The sequence below is a fragment of the Lissotriton helveticus genome, chromosome 8 (genome assembly GCF_964261635.1).
Source record: "Lissotriton helveticus chromosome 8, aLisHel1.1, whole genome shotgun sequence".
Taxonomy (NCBI): domain Eukaryota; kingdom Metazoa; phylum Chordata; class Amphibia; order Caudata; family Salamandridae; genus Lissotriton; species Lissotriton helveticus.
The window spans coordinates 50,184,571-50,197,908 of NC_136069.1; the positions used below are offsets into that span (position 1 = coordinate 50,184,571).

Here is a 13,338-nt window from a genome sequence, read left to right on the forward strand (position 1 = left end):
TAATTTTATTATTTATTATGGAAGTTTAATTTTGCGAGCTGAAATATATTTCTAAATCTCGCTCCATCAATAGCAAACTCTAGGCTGGATGCTGGAATGCAGATTTTCCTTAGTAGCATTTTAGGTTACGAGTTTGGGTGTGAGATGAAACTCGATGTAGAGTAAAAGTAACTGAACTATTAAAGTTTGAAGTGCTCCGAGATGCAGCAGATACAGAAGGGTGGAAATTGTTCGGGGGAGATGGTCGCGCCCCAGAGAAAGGAATTTTGTGTTGCTTGTTATGATTTTGTTTAAGCATTGTCAGGCTGTTGTGGCTGCGGGGGTATATTTGATTGATGGCATGGTCAGTGTGTGACTGGCGGTGTGTTTCTACGCTATATAGTTTGTTACTGTCCTGGTGGGAGAATTCTGATGTCCTTAGGTGTGACTGAGATTTTACCACCTTTACGTCTAGGGGGGGGGGGGCGAGGCTAATTGTGATAAACGTCAAGGTGGGTGGCGAGTCCACTGTTAGGGGTTATAGAATACCCTGTGTGTTGTGCCATTAATGAGGCGAGGTGTGTTAGGTTGTGTAGTACCGACTGTTTAGGGGTTTGAGACTACCCTGTGAGTTGTGCCTTTATTGTGAGGCAAGGTAGGGATTTTACACACTGTTTTGGGGTTGTGAATATGCCTTGGTTGTGTGCAGTTGTACCTTGAGAGTGGGGTGAGGTGATATACCCACTGTTTTGGGGCTGTGAAGATGCCTTGTTTGTATGCAGTTGTACCTTGAGAGCGAGGCATGGTGGTGTGATATATCCACAGTTTTAGAGGTGAGAGATACCCTGTGAGTAGTTATGCTGGGAGTGCAAAGTGAGTTGGGTGAGCACCCACTGTTTAAAGTATAGAACTTTTACTTTGTGTCTTTCCTAGGTTGGAAAGGCATGTCGTTTTTGATTAATTATTTCGGACTTGTGTGCGTTTTTATCATCTTGCATACATTTTATTTTCTATAATCCTTATGAGGGGGAGATGTGTTGTAATCTACTTGTTGGGTTTATTTATTTATTTATTTATTTATTTATTCGATTTTTAGAGCGCACAAATACCCTTGCGGGTGTCTCGGCGCTAGTGTTACAGAACTCTCTTCATGAGGTGGAAAAGGAAGTGCCTATGCTGGGAACAACCAAGTTTTAAGTTTCTTTCTGAATTGCAAAAGTGTGGGAGCAGTTTTTATGTGGAATGGTAGCGTGTTCCAAAGCCTGGCCGTTGACGTTGTGAAGCATCTGTCTCCCCAGTTAGACTTTCTTGTCCGTGGGACTTTTAGCAAGTGGGCTGATGCCGAGCGTTTCGTTCTTGAGTACTCAGGTGGGGCAAAAGCCTTTTGTAGATATAGTGGTCCTTGCTTATTGGTGGCTTTATATGCTATACATAGGGCTTTAAATTTGATACGGCTCCTGATAGGAAGCCAGTGTAGCTGTCTAATATAAGGGGAGGTCGGTGTAAATTTAGGAATCGTTAGAAGGATCCTGGCTGCGGTGTTTTGTACGGTCTGCAGTCTATTGAGGACTTTTTCTTGGGAGTTCAATAGGAGTGAGTTGCAGTAGTCTGTTCGAGAGAACACTAGTGTACTCATTAGCATTTTTCCCGCAGATGGAGGCAGGTATGGGAGTAGTTTTTTTTATCCGTTTTAGAATAAAGAAAGCTGATGATACCACCGAGTTGGCGTGTTGGAGAAAGGTCATCTTGTTATCAAAGATTACTCCCAAGTTGCGTACCTTAGTTACCGGTTGGGGGGGTGCACCCATCTGTGTAGGCCACCACTGAGGGGACCAGGTGGGCTGCAAGTTCCCGAATGTCATCACCTCTGTTTTGTCAGAGTTTAGTTTCAAACAGTTCGATGACATCCAGGAACTTATTGCCAGCATTCCCTCTTGAAAGTTTGCTGCGACCGACGTACCGTTATTGTATACTGATAACACCAGTTGGGTGTCGTCAGCATAGGTTGTCAGGGCAATTCCATATGATTTTATAACCCTCGCCAAGTCCGCAACATAGATATTAAAAAGCGTCGGACTTAGCGAGGAGCCCTGTGGTACCCCGCAGGGGAGGAAGAATGTTTGGGAGGTGTAATTGCCCATTTTAACTGTCTGAGGCCGGTTTGCCAGGAATGAGGATAGGAGCTCTTTGGCTTTGTTTTTAATTCCTAATGCCGAGACACGGTCGATCAGTGTGACATGATCGACCGTGTCAAAAGCCGCGGAGAGATCCAGGAGTATCAGTACCGCCGATCCTCCCCTGTCCATTGTGGCCCTTATCTCGTCTGCTGCTTTAAGCAGCGCTGTCTCCGTTCCGTGGCCTTTTCTGAACCCGAATTGGGTATCATACAATCGATTGTTATCATCAATAAATTTTGAAAGTTGCGTATTCATGACTTTCTCAAATATCTTGGCTGGGAAAGGGAGACAGGCAATAGGTCTGTAGCTGGCAGGGAGAAGAGGGTCCAAGGAGGTTTTTTTTAAAAGAGGTTTGATAATAGCCTCCTTCCAGACAGATGGGTAAGTACCTGTTAATCAATCAAGACATTTATAGAGCGCACTACTCGCCCATCAATAAATTTTGAAAGTTGCGTATTCATGACTTTCTCAAATATCTTGGCTGGGAAAGGGAGACAGGCAATAGGTCTGTAGCTGGCAGGGAGAAGAGGGTCCAAGGAGGTTTTTTTTAAAAGAGGTTTGATAATAGCCTCCTTCCAGACAGATGGGTAAGTACCTGTTAATCAATCAAGACATTTATAGAGCGCACTACTCGCCCGTAGGGTCTCAAGGCGCTAGGGGGGGGGGGGGGTGCCGTCACTGCTCGAACAGCCAGGTCTTGAGCTTCTTCCTGAAGGAGAGGTGGTCTTGGGTCAGGCGCAGGCGGCCAGGTAGGAGAAGGACCTTCCTCCTGTTGTCGCTCTTCGGATGCGGGGGACGGCGGCGAGGGCGTGGCTGGTTGATCTGAGGTGGCGCTTGGGAGCGTAGAAGTTGATTCGGTTGTTGAGGTAGCTCGGGCCTTGGTCGTGTAGGGCTTTGTGTGCGTGGGTGAGGAGACGGAAGGTGATTCTTTTGTTGACGGGGTTCCAGTGCAGGTCTCTCAGATGTCCGGAGATGTGGCTGTTTCGTGGGATGTCGAGGATGAGTCTGGCTGAGGCGTTCTGGGTCCGCTGGAGTCTCTTCTGGAGCTTGGCGGTGGTTCCGGCGTAGAGGGCGTTGCCGTAGTCCAGTCGGCTGGTGACGAGGGCCTGGGTGACAGTCTTCCTGGTCTCAGTGGGGATCCACCAGAAGATCTTCCGTAGCATGCGTAGGATGTTGAAGCATGACGAGGAGACGGCGTTGACTTGTCTGGTCATGGAGAGGGAGGAGTCCAGGATGAAGCCCAGGTTGCGTGCGTGATCCGTCGGTTTGGGTGCGGTGCCCAGGGCGGGGGGGCCACCAGGAGTCGTCCCAGGCGGAGGGCGAGGAGCCCAGGATGAGGACCTCCGTCTTGTCTGAGTTCAGCTTCAGGCGGCTGGTCGTCATCCACTCGGCTACATCTCTCATCCCTTCGTGCAGGTTGGCTCTGGCGGTGGCGGGGTCGTTGGTCAGGGAGAGGATCAGCTGGGTGTCGTCGGCGTAGGAGATTATGTTGAGGTTGTGTTGGCGTGCGATGGCCGCGAGGGGGCTCATGTAGACGTTGAAGAGGGTGGGACTCAACGAGGATCCTTGAGGGACGCGGCAGATGACTTCGGTGGCCTCTGATTTGTACGGTGGTAGGCGGACTCTCTGTGTTCTTCCGTCGAGGAAGGAGGTGATCCATTCCAGTGCCTTCTCCTGGATTCCGATGTTGCCGAGGCGCTGCACTAGGGTGAGGTGGCAGACAGTGTCGAATGCCGCGGAGAGGTCCAGGAGGATGAGGGCCACTGTTTCTCCGTTGTCCATCAGGGTTCGGATGTCATCGGTGGCAGCGATGAGGGCGGTCTCGGTGCTGTGGTTGGCTCGGAAGCCAGACTGTGAGGGGTCGAGGGATCCATTCGTCTCGAGGAAGGCGGCCAGCTGTTTGTTGACGGTCTTTTCGATGACTTTGGCCGGGAACGGGAGGAGCGAGATGGGACGGTAATTCTTGAGTTCGGTGGGGTCCGCTGTAGGTTTCTTGAGTAGCGCGCTGAGTTCTGCGTGCTTCCAGCTCTCCGGGAAGGTGGCGGTGTCGAAGGAGGTGTTGATAATGTCCCGCAGGTGGGGTGCGATGACAGCGTCGGCCTTGTTGAAGACGTGGTGAGGGCAGGGGTCGGTCGGAGATCCGGAGTGGACGGAGTTCATTGTGCGGATGGGGTCTTCGGTGCTGATCGGAGTCCAGGCGCGGAGGGTGGTGGGTGGAGTTGCTGCGGTTGTGGCGTGCGTTGGTTGGATGCTGAAGCTGTTGTGTATGTCCGCGATCTTGTTGGGGAAGTAGGATGCGAGGGAGTTGCAGAGGTCTTGCGACGGGGTGAGGTCGTTGTTTCCGGCGTTGGGGTTGGAGAGCTCTTTCACGATGTTGAAGAGTTCCTTGCAGTTGTGTGCGTTGTTGTCCAGCCGGTCCTTGTATGTATTTTTCTTGGTGGCGCGGATCAGTTGGTGGTGTTTCCGGGTGGCGAGCTTGAGGGTGGTCATGTTGTCCATTGTTGGTTCCATTCTCCATACTTTCTCGAGGGCTCGGCAGTTCTTCTTGGAGCTCTTGAGTTCGGCGGTGAACCATGGGGTTTTTCTGCTGCCGGGTCTGCTGGGCGGGGTCCTCAGAGGGGCGAGTTCGTCCGCGCAGTTGCTGATTCATTTCGTGAGGTTGTCGGCGGCCTGGCTGGGGTTCGCTGAGCCGGCAGGAGGGTGCTGGCTCAGGGAGGCGGTGAGCTGGTCGGCTGTGATCTTGTTCCAGCTTCTTCGGGCAACTTGTTGCTGGTGGTGGTGGATCGTCGTTCTTTTGAAGGTGAAGTGGACGCAGCTGTGGTCCGTCCAGTGGAGTCCTGTTGCGTGGCTGAAGGCGATGTCTTTGCTGGATGAGAAGACTGCGTCGAGTGTGTGTCCGGCGAGGTGGGTGGGGGTGGACACCATCTGCTTGAGTCCGAGGTTGGCGAGGTTGTCGAGCAGGGTGATGGTGCGGTCGCTGTTGTTCTCCTGGTGGAAGTTGAGGTCCCCCAGGAGGATGTAGTCGGCGGAGGGGAGGGCATGCGGGCTGATGAAGTCGGCGATGTCCTCGCTGAATCGTGTGCGTGGACCCGGGGGTCGGTAGATCAGGGTGCCTCTGAGGGTGGTCTTCGGGTCGGTGTGGATCTGGAAGTGCAGGTGTTCGGCGGTGGTAAGGGTGTCGTCGGTGTTGGTCGTGATGCGGATGGTGTCTCTGTGGATGATGGCGTTGGGGTTGGAGAGCTCTTTCACGATGTTGAAGAGTTCCTTGCAGTTGTGTGCGTTGTTGTCCAGCCGGTCCTTGTACGTATTTTTCTTGGTGGCGCGGATCAGTTGGTGGTGTTTCCGGGTGGCGAGCTTGAGAGTGGTCATGTTGTCCATTGTTGGTTCCCTTCTCCATACTTTCTCGAGGGCTCGGCAGTTCTTCTTGGAGCTCTTGAGTTCGTCGGTGAACGATGGGGTTTTTCTGCTGCCGGGTCTGCTGGGCGGGGTCCTCAGAGGGGCGAGTTCGTCCGCGCAGTTGCTGATCCATTTCGTGAGGTTGTCGGCGGCCTGGCTGGGGTTCGCTGAGCCGGCAGGAGGGTGCTGGCTCAGGGAGGCGGTGAGCTGGTCGGCTGTGATCTTGTTCCAGCTTCTTCGGGCAACTCCAGGTGGAAGTTGAGGTCCCCCAGGAGGATGTAGTCGGCGGAGGGGAGGGCATGCGGGCTGATGAAGTCGGCGATGTCCTCGCTGAATCGTGTGTGTGGACCCGGGGGTCGGTAGATCAGGGTGCCTCTGAGGGTGGTCTTCGGGTCGGTGTGGATCTGGAAGTGCAGGTGTTCGGCGGTGGTAAGGGTGTCGTCGGTGTTGGTCGTGATGCGGATGGTGTCTCTGTGGATGATGGCGTTGGGGTTGGAGAGCTCTTTCACGATGTTGAAGAGTTAGGAACATTGTATTGCAAATTGAAGTTAGAGCAGGTGAAATAGCTTCCGGGATGCGGTTCATGATCATGGGTGGACATGGGTCAAGGGGAGAGCCAGATTTAGTGCAGGCCACAAGTTGTCGAATATGTTCCTGGGTGGTTGGTTCAAAGGCTACGAAGTTTGATACTTTGGGGGTGGGGAGTGCTTTGGGTGAGGGGGCAGGGGAGGAGTGAGAGAAAGTTGAGAAGATGGAAATAACTTTTGCTTCGAAGAATTTGGCCAAGGTGTCCGAAAGAACCTGAGAACCTTCTAAGCGCGGGCCGGGGGATTAGACAACCGGGTGACAACCTGAAATAGTTCTCCTACCGAATTTTGTGCCTGGTTAATTTGAGATGTATAGTATAGGCTTTTTTCTGATATATAATACGCTTTTTGTAGTTGGAGAGGGCGTTTTTATAAGTTGTTTTGTCGTCGGGACTAAAACTGCGGCGCCATTGCCTCTCCAGATTCCTACAGTATTGTCTCTGTATTCGTAAGGGTTCCGTGAACCATTGTGCAGAGGGGCGCTTTCTCTTGCAGTGAAGTTTTGACTGGGGCTAATTTGTTGCATGCTGTATTTAGCATGCTCAGAAAATTGGAGGAGGCTAGCGCCGGATCTTGTGTATCTGGCAGGATACTATCAAGCAACAGCTCCTCAATAGATTAATGTTGATATGTTTCCAGTCCCTAAATGAGACTGAACTAGAGGAGGTAGCTGGCAATATGGTCGGGGTGATATTAATAGAGAAGCAGACAGCTGCATGATCAGTCCAGATTAGGGGGATTACCTGAGTAACGGAGATATGAGGGCTGCTAGTGAATAGCCCATCTAAAGTATGACCCGCTTGATGGGTGGGTTCTTCTACCATTTGTAGAAGACCTGCTGCTTCTAGGTCATTAATTAGGAGTGATGTGTCTGGGTCGTTTAGAGCTTCGAGATGAAAGTTGAAGTCTCCCAGTATTGTAAAATAAGGGGATCCTGTAGAGGCCTCAATTAGATTGCATAAGTTCGTGAGAAACTTTGATCTAGATCCGGGGGGGGCGATAGATTAGGATACCCTTAAATGAGGTTTTACCTGAGATGCCAATGGTGAACAGAAGCGCTTCACACTCAGGTTGTTTTGCCTCTACCATTGTGAGTTTAAAATGGTCTTTGTAAATGATTGCTAACCCTCCACCCTTCTTTTTAGGTCTGTCAAGTCTTCATACACAGTAATTGGTGGGAGTGGCAGCGCTGAAATCTGGCCCAGAAGATTCGTCACTCCGTGTCTCCGTAATGAATAACAGGTCCAGTTTATGTAGGTCGATAAACTCGGATATTTCCAGTTTGTTTGGGAAGTGATCGCGCATTTATTAATGCTGCAAGAACTTGCTGCGGGGATACCGAAGGGGAAATAGGTCTAGCCTCTGTGCAAAATGGGCATTTGTGCGGGCCTATACTGGGGTTTGTATAGTCGAAGCGTGGTGGGGCGTGAGGTGCCTCTGCCCGATGCCTGAGGTTAAGGAGTTGGGAGGGTGTATAGGTGCGAATAGCGATGTTTTGGCTGAGGCAGGGGCCCGATGTGACAGGGGGGTGGCCCTAGGCCCGGCCTCGGCGCGGACGAGCGCAGACGAGCTTGCCTTATGCGCGCCTTCGTCGCGCAATCGTCGCGCCCGCTGCGCTCGTCCGCTGCGCTTCCGATACCTCAGCATAATTTATGACACCCGAAAGGAGACGTGGCGGGGGGCGTGGCCAGCGCGGGGGGGCGTGTCCGCTGCTGGGTGTGGCGGTGTTTGTCCAATCAGCGCTGTCGCTTCAGCCTTCACTCGGCTGGGCGGTGAATGAGCGCGAGAAGACAGTGGCCGTAAGTAATTTCGATTTTAAAATACAAGTTATCACAGGTTAATGCATCCTTCCCATTGTTGTGCTCTGCCTTGCTGCTCAGCCAGTGGTGAGGTCATCAGAATGTTGAGTGTTTGTGCTGGAAGAAGGCTCAGTTGGAGTGGATGGGCTGAGCAGCAAGGAGGCTGGTCCTGGTGGGGCATAATAAGTATCTTACCATCTTCCTGTAACTGAAGAAGTAACTTGTTGAATAAATCCATAACCTTTACCTACATGACCTGTCTATGTGACCTTCATTTTAACAGTTTTGTATTTTGATTAGTCTAAAATGTGTTCCTCCTATGAATTTGCATTATTTGCTTATTACTTATGTTAGAAATGTGTTGGAAAAATAAAACTAGTTTTGGGGGTGAACCAGAGACCTTCCCTTTTCCTCTAGAGGGGCGATATGTTTCCTTTATGACTCTGAGAATAATATTTTAGATGGCTTTCTTGTTCCATTGGGTACTCTGTTCTTTTCTCCATTGATTTTGCTTCCTATTTGGTTCACCTGATTATTCTGATTCTTGGATATGTCCTCTGCATTTATTTCTCATGACATTTATAATAGTTACCACTTCGTTTTTTAGATTTTGGAATGATACTAACTTTTCCTTGATCTTGAACTCTGTTATCGAGTGCACCCAGTTAATGATTTAATTAATGTGCTAAATTGAAGATCAGGAGAGTGGAGTCCGTATCGCAGGATAAAGGATCCTGAAGTGAAACAGTCAGAGGTACATTATGGGGTGATCTAAATTTTGAAGTGTGTAAAGGTTTAGGCTCCCACTTCCACACAACAATGGGAGGTGTTAGAAAGCGGGTTTCTGTTTGGCAGAGGTATACGCCAGTCCAAGAAGGAACCATAATCCTAGTCAGCGCAACTGATGTACCACATAAGACCACATGTGCTCACTCTCTGGGAGCTTGGCACAGAGCAGTCCGGCTAACCGAAAGAGGCAATGTGTAAAGTATTTGTGTGCACACACAGTAACGCATTGAAAAAGACCCCACACCCGCTTAGAAAAGTAGGTTATTATATTCTCAACAAAACCAGACAAACAATAATGCAATAAGTACAAGTCAAGATATACATTTTTGAAGAATGAGTGAAAAATAGCGATTAGAAGCAATATTAGTCTGAGGTTACTTTAGGTCATGCAGGACCGGGACAAAGTCAAGAGTTCGGGCTGCTCGCGAAGGAGCACAGGCAGGTTACTGTACCCACGCAGGGCCCACGGAGCAAAGTACTGAATGGCTGCCATGGCTCTAACTGTCTGCATGCCCATTCATACTTTTCTTTGCTGAATGTGAAGCACTGCACTGTTGGGGTGTTCAAGAGACTGCCATATCTCCAATCAATCAACATTTGTAGTGCGTGCTACTCACCCGTGAGGGTCTCAAGGCGCTGAGGGGAGGGGGTAGCAGCTACTGGTCGAACAGCCATGTCTTGACACGTCTCCTGAAGGTCAGCAGGTCCTGGGTCTGACGAAGGTGGATGGGGAGGGTGTTGTATGTCTTGGCGGTGAGGTGGGAGAATGATCTTCTGCCGGTGGTCATTCGGCGGAAGCGTGGGATGGTGGTGAGTGTGAGGTCAGCGGAGCGAAGCTGGCGGTTCGGGGTGTAGGACAGTCGTCCGTTGAGGTGTGCTGGACCGGTGTTGTGGAGTGCTTTGTGAGCGTGGGTGAGGAGCTTGAAGGTGATCCTCCTGTTGTCCGGGAGCCAGTGCAGATCTCTCAGGTGGGTGGTGATGTGGCGAAGGAGTCCAAGGATGAGGCGTGCAGAGGCGTTTTGTATGCGTTGCAGTCTCTTCTGGAGTGTGGGTGTGGTTCCTGCGTAGTGGGCGTTGCCGTAATCCAGCCTGCTGCTGACCGTAGCTGACATCACCCAGTACCCAGACAATACAGAACATGATCTACGGGGTTTTTACCCGTGTAGTCATTGCAAAGCCTGCAGTAACAGCACATACAAAAGTGAACTGAAATACAATGGAGTCAGTAGGAAGATCACACAATTCCTAACATGCAGTACCAGCTATGTAATATATATCATAGAATGCCCCTGTAAACTATGGTATATAGGCAGTACCAAGTGCAGTGCCAAAAAAAGAGTACTAGAGCATCCGAGGGCAATTACCAACCAGGACCCCAAGTACCCTGTGGCACGACACTTTAAAGACAAACACTATTCAGATGCTAACCTATTAAGTTATATGTTGATAGAACAAATTCATACCAGTCCGAGAGGAGGAGACAGATTGTTGTCCCTTAGACAGCATGAATCGAGACATATAATTAATTTTCAGAGCAGACATCCGGGTGGTCTTAATTGGGATGAAGAATTAGCAGTGCATCTTAAAGAGGGCTCATAGAGTTAATATGCATGCCTAGCCCTAACTTCATCTAGTTTTCCCGTCAGGTAAACCATTTTACCCCGATCAAAGACATCCGTAATAGAATACAGAGGATGCTTTAGATCTATTGGTACAAGTAATGTAAATATAATGCCTTCTTGATCATGTTAACAACTGTGCTAGAAACTATATTTAAACCCAATTGTAATATGGTCTTTTGTGTGTGTTTTTTTTACAGGAGAACAGGCAGGGTTTCCCAGCATGAATCTATTCACCACCACGGGCACCCCATCCTGTTCGTCCATTCGTAGGCACATAGGGTCACGGTCAGCTATTATATATAATTATTTAATTTCACAGTAGAGCACAAAAGAAGTTACACAAGCACAAATGTATATTATATGAGACTGTCTGTAGTTGACGTATTTACCTGAAGTAGTCTGGGTTGTTCTACTATACTTATACTATAGAGTACTCGTCAGATTAGACTTGTACCTTGCACTTATATACTGAATTTACGGATTCACATGGTTGCAAGGTTTTGTACCTTGACACATATACCTGGTTGTCCCTTTGTCACATGTCGCAATACTGACTTTAGTCTGAACTTTAGTTCTCGAAATATTTTGACACTGGTCAATAATGATTACAGCAGAATTCAGAAGTATTTCCTGTAATAATAATATTCACTAATCAGTCAAACCCATATTGCTACCATGTCTGACACTTGTGAATAACTTTGAGAGTATAATATTTCTACAAAGCAATGTAACCTGTAATCGTTCAACGTTATAAGATGGCCGACACACACTTTGTGAATTTGGAATGATGCAGGTCCAACACTTATTTGCATGCTTTGTATACATGGTGTCCCCTTAATGCTTACGGTAAATGTCCATATTGCTACTATGTCTGACACTTGTCAACGATTTTGAAAGCAGATTATCTTGAAAAGCAATGCAAAGTACAATCATTCAACGTTACAAGATGGCCGACACACATTTTGTGAATTTGGAATTTTGTATGTCCTACATTTATTTCTGTTTTGTGTAACTTTATTTAAAATAGCAAATTTTTCTCACACAAACTAATCACACGTGATCAAGGCAAGTCGCCGAAACGCGTTGTGTGAATAAACCGAAGAAATAGCACTTTTTGGGTTGTTGTGTGGCTCCTGAGAGCGTACAGATATCGTAATTGTTTTGGAACTAATGCTTACCGGCGTGCTTCACCGGAGAGTATGCCACTTCTCTATGGGTCACAGCGTTGCAGCAGAAGCGGCTTTGTTTGGGATATATATATATATATATATATATATATATATATATATATATCTATATATATATATATCACCAAATTGGGATCTAACCATCCTCATTCTTTCCGGTTGAAAACAGTAACCGGAGGCGCTGTCAGCGCCTGGCGAAGCTTTGTTCATATATATACAATGCCTAGATTTTGCCACATATATATCCTATTGGCAGTCGCCTGTAGGTAGGTATAGTTAGAACCTAGTTTCCATAAGAAAAACATTTTTTGACTGGCTGTAACTTTGGCGTTTTGACCAATCTTCATGAAATTTTCCCCAAAAAGTGTCAAGGTACTTTCGTTGTGTCTTGGAAAGTGTGGGGGTGATTCGTGCAGTGGGGAGTGAGAAACTGGGGCACGTAATAAGGGTGCTTTTGTAATGTCCATTCCCAAATTAACCTTAAGCCACACCTACATCCAGACTCGCTGAACGAACTTACACCAAATTTGGCAGAAAGGTAGATGTTACGCAGATTGTGCTTTTTGTTATGTGGTGTAAATCTGATCAGTAGTTAAGAAATTTAGGTTGAAAATTATAGTGATCTCTCTGGTCACAAAGCAAAAACAAACCAGCTCGGGCAGGGATATGCACCGCTCTGATTGGAGTTTCACCTAGACCCCTTAGAAAAAAATGAAAATAAATTTAAGGGGGCAGGGTCTTGTCTTGGGGTTGCCCTGGGACCCCACCACGGCATAAAAGTATAAAAAAAACCATAAATATTTACTGCGAAATCATGATATCCGGGGCAAAAAAAAAGGCACAGGCTCCCATGCTTGCTTTTAAAACACCTTTGGGTGGGCCAGGCTCTAGGTGCATTTAATAAATATAGGAGTGGGGCGCACAGGGCCCCTGGGACAACCACCTTCCCAGGGCACTTTTCATTATAAAGGTGGTTGGGCCCTTTGGGCTCGCCCACAGGCCCAGGCACCACCACCTCTCTGGGCTATATCAAATAATAATGCATGGGGAGGGGGACTCTAGTGCCACATGGGCCGCCAACTCTCCGGGTCAAATTTGAATAAAGGAGAGGGCTGTGCGGCCCACCTCCAGGAGCCCTACATTGCTCTGGGGACCGCCATCCTGCTAGGGCTGGCTCCAGCAATGTCCTGGGGTGTCCACCCCCGGCACATTGTAATTTGCTATGGCTTGGTGGGAGTGGTGTGGTCCGATTTGTGCAAGCAAGAGTAACAATGCTCTCACATGCACAAAATGGTGCAGAATTGCTTTTGGACAGAGCTGAATGTCAGCAGCTCCCTCTGTCCAGAAGCCATGTCGGCTCCCCCCGCGGTCCCCAACGAAGTGGCCATGCCCCAGGGAAATGGGTCTCCGGGGCAATATTGGCCTGTGAGGGGGAAAGACTGTGCTGGCCTACCTACCCAGTTAAAATTGGGTCCTTTAAAAAAAAAAACAATTGTCTGTCCCGCTCCCTCTCCGCCCCTCTTACCAGGAGGCCTGTTATTTTGATACAAGATATAAAAAAGCATCAGACCCCGGGGGATGGGGTCCCCGGTGCTGAAATTGGCCCTGGGGGGGAGGGGGCACTGCTGGCTCCTTAAAAAAAAAAAAAAAAAAAATAGGGAGCGGGGCCTCTCCTATAGGGCCAATTTTGTGTCCGTGCACCCGATCCCCTTGGGCCTGATCCTTTTTGAAAACATTTTTTATCAGAAAACGGGACCTGGCCCCAAAATGGTCCAGGGAAGTGGGGCCCACACCCCCTTACT

The 13,338-nt window shown here is 48.8% G+C and overlaps 1 long non-coding RNA gene across 4 annotated transcripts in view; it reads left to right on the forward strand.

Annotated features, from left to right (window-relative positions):
* LOC144772346 (uncharacterized) overlaps positions 1-13,338 on the forward strand; it is a 58,447-nt gene that overhangs the window by 26,695 nt on the left and 18,414 nt on the right. The window contains exons 2-3 of one of the 4 annotated variants that reach the window (XR_013599721.1): positions 7,285-7,392; positions 10,547-10,634. The exons of 2 other annotated variants lie outside the window; for them this stretch is intronic. This is a non-coding gene — a long non-coding RNA (uncharacterized LOC144772346). The remainder of the gene's footprint in view (positions 1-7,284; positions 7,393-10,546; positions 10,635-13,338) is intronic. One more of the 4 variants, XR_013599722.1, reaches the window with a different exon arrangement.